Consider the following 5,516-nt stretch of genomic DNA (forward strand, 5'->3'; position numbering starts at 1 on the left):
TTCCTCATTTGTAATTTGTTTCTTTATTATTGTACATATGTGACAAAGCTGTTTAATTTGAAGATAAATTTAAGATAAATAATATTTAGTTACTGGGAGGTCTTTGGTTTAGAATATTGATACTTATTTATATACTCTGAGGGAAAAAATCCCCATCAAGTAATGCAGCTCAGAAAGCTGCATTGTCTGGCTATGGCACAAAGCTGTGCTGAGGGTGTTGAGAATCCTGACCAGCAAGGAGGCAAAAACACTCGGGAATGAGAAGGATGGCTTTGAAATGCATCAAGTTTTATGGTCAGTGCTTGTTTAACCATAATTTTAGTCATTTAGCCATAATGTAGTCATTTCTTGATAACTTCTGGGGCATCCCACAGATCTGCAAACACAGCAAGTGTTGCTGTGAAATGTAAATAATAATATTAAAATAGGACATGGGGAAGGGATGCACAGTCTCCCTGAGATGGAACTTCACAACAAACTTGGACAGCAAGGATTTAGTGGTAGGTGCTGGTTTGGGGCCAGGAAACTCAGCCTAAGGCCCCTTTTGAGAAAAGCATGATTTGCTCTGCTCTGAGCAAAAGTAGCCATTGTACAAGGTTTGGGCATTTCCCTGGTGGTGGCATTGCTGGAGCTGCGCTGCTCTGTGAAGACAGGGCTCAAGCATCTGCCCAAAGCTTCCTCTGCTGTGCTGGCTTCTCCTCCCAGCTTGGTACCTGCTCCCCAAGAGTGCACCAAGTTGCACCCCAAGGCAGAGTGTTGCTTCTCCTGCAGTCACCTTTCTCCGTTTGCTTCCAGGTTCAGATCCCCAGCCACCACCAGGTTAAATATTCCCCCTGAAGAGTTGGGGGTTTTTTGCTTTAAGGCTGATTGTGGCTTGAAATATTTGGGTAATTCATCAGAAATAGCCTTGCCAGAAACTCCCCTGTGCTGAGACTGATATTACTTACTGTGTCACCCCCACCAACTTGACCATGGTGTATGGGAAGCACTGTCCCTGGGAGACCCTCCAGTGGTGCTCTATGGCCACAGGAAATTAAAAAGCAGAAACTCGAGGCTGAGAGAGCAGAGTAGGAGAGATGCCTGCAGTGTGCTGTGTGTTGGGTTCACTGCTTGGCTCCTGCGGGGCTGTAGATCAGACCTTCCCAGCACCAGCTCTGAAACAGGGCCAGAGAATAATCCTTCTTTTTCCCCATAGTGGGAGCTCAGGTCCAGTAAACTGCAAAAATCATATTGAAATTAGAGGTAGTGGCATCAGATGTGCTATGGGGCTCTGGGAATGGGGTCCCACAGCTCTGCAGGAACACATTAGAAAGCAAAAGTTTGTGAGTTATGGCTCAGTCTGGATGCAGCGGCATTCCTCCTGCCCTTCCTCCTCCTCCTGGCTGCCCAGACTGCTGCTGGAGTAGCTGAAGAGGAGGTGGGTTTTGTGTTAATTAAACTCTCTTGCCTTGGACAGTTTGGACATGAGGAAGCTGACAAGGACATGTCCTCACCCAGCCAGCTCTCCAGGCTGGAAGGACAGATTGATGTGGTTACTTTTAATATGTACATGACACACCCCTGGCTCCAGGAGGGGCCTGGAGGGATCACAGCATCCCTTGGGACATGTCCAGGTGTGCTGGTCACTGCTGCCTCTTCATTGGCCTTGTCTGGAGCCTTGGGGGTTCAGCAGAGCAAAACCACAAGGTGGATCCCATTGGAATTTTTGGTTGGTTTATGTGCACCAGATGGCTCAGCACAAGGTCAGGGGTGCAGCATCCATGGATTTGGGTGATGAGCACAATTCCCAGGTTGCCCTGTCCCTGCTCCAGCATTGTCTTTGTGCTGTCTTGAAGCCTGCCAGGTCCTCAGCCCTGCTTTGCCTTTCCCCCCTCCAAGGGGCTTTTCAATCCTGCAAAAAACAACTTTGAAAGCTTAGCACTTAGCTTCTTCTAGGTGTGTGCATTTCCTCTGGCCCTTTCAGCCTCAGATTAATGGGGGGTCTGTCAATTAAGTTAATGAGTTCTTCTGCATGAGCTAGTTTCAATTTTTCACCACAGTTTGCTCCAAGAAACAAATATTTTTGGCTTTCTCAAAGTTACACCTTGGGAAACGTGTCCTGGAATAAGTGCTCACAGTGTGTCCAGACTTGCAGCATGGAGCTGCTGACTAGCTGAAATAAATTGGCAATTGTTAATGCTCTTTCTCCTGAAGATCCAAGGCAAGGAGCAATCATGGATGTGAGCTATCACACTGGCATGTTTACACAAGAGCTGAAGATCTGTCACAGATCTGGACTCTTTGGTGAGGAACTGGCAACTCATTTGCAAGAGAACTCTGGAAAGAGCCCAGAGGATGGCTGCCAGAGGTTCTCTGGTCACAGTCAGCCGGTCCACATGGACTGGAGGCATGCTGGATCCTTGGAAAGGGTCCCAGTGAGAGCATAGGTCTGTGCTTGGGCTCCTGCACCTCTTCCAGATGGGACAGGTGCACAAAAAAAGGGAGGATGATTCTGTAAATCAAAGGCACAGCCCTTCATGGGAGTGCTTGTCAGTTTTTGCTGTTAGCCAGGGGACAGGATGGGGGGATGCTCTCCATCTCACTGCTGGCTGCTCCCACCTTGGCATGGAGGCAGGGTGTTCCCCTGGGATGCCAGGAGGGGTGATACCCATGTCCACACAGCATCACCATGGCTGATTTCCTCCTCCTGAATGGAGCAGGTGTGTGCCTAAACTGCTCAGCAGCACAAACCCAGTAAATGAAGAATAATCAGTCCATGCTAATGCCAGAATTTTGTCTATCCAGGAATTTGCCCCAGCATTTGCCTCTGTGGTTTCTTCTGGAAGTGACCTTATAAGGTGGTGACATCAAACAGCAAGTTCCACCCTCTCAGCTGTGCCAAGAGTCACCTGGGGAAGGTAAGAAGCACGCAGCTGTTTCATGGAGACATTTTGGAAATGGCACATGGAGTATCCTTCCTATGATGAATGCGTTGCCTCCAATTTTCTTACTAGGTCCTTACAGTATTTACTTGAGGCTGTTGCAAGGTGTATTCCCATGTGCTATGGCCTGACAGAATGGATGGAGGGCACAGGGATTTGGCCCATGTGGCACTTGGGGTGGCTTCCAGTTCACTGTCCTCCCCTGTGCCATTGCCTGCACTGGCCCTGGAGTCTTTATGAAGAGCATTTCAGCTTCAGATCCCCCCACCTGTTTGATACTTACCATTCTTAAAATGCAATTGTTTGCTCCTTGACTAGGCAGCCCTTTCCCCTTTGTGGTTTTGGTTCAGCTGGCTTAAGCACCCTTAAGCACTCAATTTTCACTTTGAAAAATCCCTCTTGGTCACACTCCTTGATTTCCTTGTCTTACAAATGCCAGCTACTGTATGCAAACCTCTGAGCCTTAATTGTATATCCCAGTAATACATAGCCAGGTCTGGCTAACGTCAAGAAACTCAGTCATGAGCATCAGAGGTTTCTGAGAGCTCTGGCTGCAGGACCAGGCTCCCTGCAGGGAAGTGAGTGGCACGTGCCAGACTCCGAGGGGCCAGTGGGGTGCATGATGTGTGGGCAGGACCCCCCTGCACTGGGCAGTGATGCTGACTGGTGGAGTGAGCTGCCTCATACTTGTAATGGTCCTTGTGGGCAGAGAGATGTTGTTTGGGACTTTAATGTGAAAGTGCTGGCTCAGTGTACAGGGGCTGGCAGCCACAGGCAGCTCTCTGGGCTCATCTCCCCATCTCTCCAGGTCACAGATCTTCCTTGCTGTTCACTCCAATGAGCTTTTGCTGAAGCTGTAGACAAGTCCCATCCCTTGCTGAGAGAGTGGCTGCAACTTCTTATGGCCAGCTGCACCCTGGCTGCTTCAAAATCAGCATCACCAGCAGGTTGAGAAAGGGGACTCTCCCCCTCTGTTCCACTCTCATGACACCTCACCTGCAGCACTGTGACCAGCACTGGGCTGCTCAACACAGGAAAGATGTGGGCCTGATGGAGGAGGTCCAGAGGAAGCTGAGAAGGTGCTCAGAGGGGTGGAGCAGCTCTGCTCTGGAGACAGGCTGGGAGGGTTGAGACTGTTTAGCCTGGAGAAGAGAAGGTCTGAGAGCCACGTGCAGTGCCTAAAGGGACTACAGAAGAGCTGGAGGAGGACTTTGGACAAGGGCCTGAAGTGACTGGACAAGGAGGAATGGCTTCACACTGGCAGGTTTAGATTAGATATTAGGAGGGAATTCTTCACTCTGGGTGTGATGAGAGACTAGCACAGTTTTCCCAGAAAATTTGTGGCTGTCCCACTCTTGGAAGTGTTCAATGCCAGGTGGGATGGGACCCTAAGCAACCTGATCTAGTTGGTGGGCATCTCTGCCGATGGCAGAGGGTTAAACGAGATGCTCTTTAAGGTCCCTTCCAGTCCAAACCCTTCTGGAGTTCAATGATCTCAAATCATGCTCCTCACTGTGTCTCACCTGTGGACAGCACTGCACAACCCACGTGCACGGGACAGCCAAAGGTCTCCAGACCCTGTGCATGCTCAAGCTCCTCAAATACAGCAGAGGGATGAGTGTGGGGCTCTGCTCAATGGTTAAGCCACACCAGAGAGGGGGATCCAAACCCAGGAGCCAGGTGAGGCTCTCCTGTGCCCACATGTCAGGGGGCACCCGGCCCAAGAGGGGCTGATGCCCCTTGTATTGGCTTATGAGAAAAGGTGAAAATTAGTAATTACTAATTTTTTTGAGAAACCCATGGCTTTGCCATTGTATTCTTCCACAGTTTCTTTTTCCCTAAAGGTGGGATGTTTTTCTTTTCTTTACTGCAGAGGAGTAGACTCAAAAAAAAAACCCTATAAAATATAGGATATGTCCTATTCTTGGTGTATGTGTATTTTTCTCTCCAGCACACCATCTCCTACTTTGTTTTCTCATGACAGCTCTGCAGGTTTATTTTTCAGCAAGGAGATTATGTGGGCAATGAATGCTCAGCCAGAATTTCTGCCTGTAATTAATTGGCTGGGTAGCCCACCAGAAGTGGGATGTTTATGGGCACAGGGCTCTTATAATGTTCGCTTCTGAGCCTTCATTCCTCTAGTTTGGATCGTAAACTTCACTTATCACCAGACTTTTATATGTTAATTATTCTGTGTCACTGGCAGAAGGGAGGACATGCAGAAGTGCATGAAATAACAAATTATTTATGGGGGTTAGATGCTCCAGTTTGGGCTGACTGTCTATGAGAGAGAAAATTGATGCATGGCAAAATGAGAAGAAATTTAAATCAGGGTAAGTGTGTGTTTGTTGATGGAGTCTCACACTTTGAACTTGTAGAACCCAGTGCCAGGAGATGCCTCACCTGGAGACCATGAGGAAAAAAACCTGTAGGATAAGATTTGGCACCATGCTCCCCTGAGACACTTAAAATGTTGAGGTGCTTTGAAAAAAAACCCACTCAGCACAAATCTGCAAGTTTAAGAGTCTAAATGACTTTGAAAATCTGGGCCATGCAGGATTAGATTTTGATGGAAGTCAGTGAGACCACTGGGAA

This window comes from Catharus ustulatus, chromosome 15 (assembly GCF_009819885.2).
Source record: "Catharus ustulatus isolate bCatUst1 chromosome 15, bCatUst1.pri.v2, whole genome shotgun sequence".
NCBI classification, from domain to species: Eukaryota; Metazoa; Chordata; class Aves; order Passeriformes; family Turdidae; genus Catharus; species Catharus ustulatus.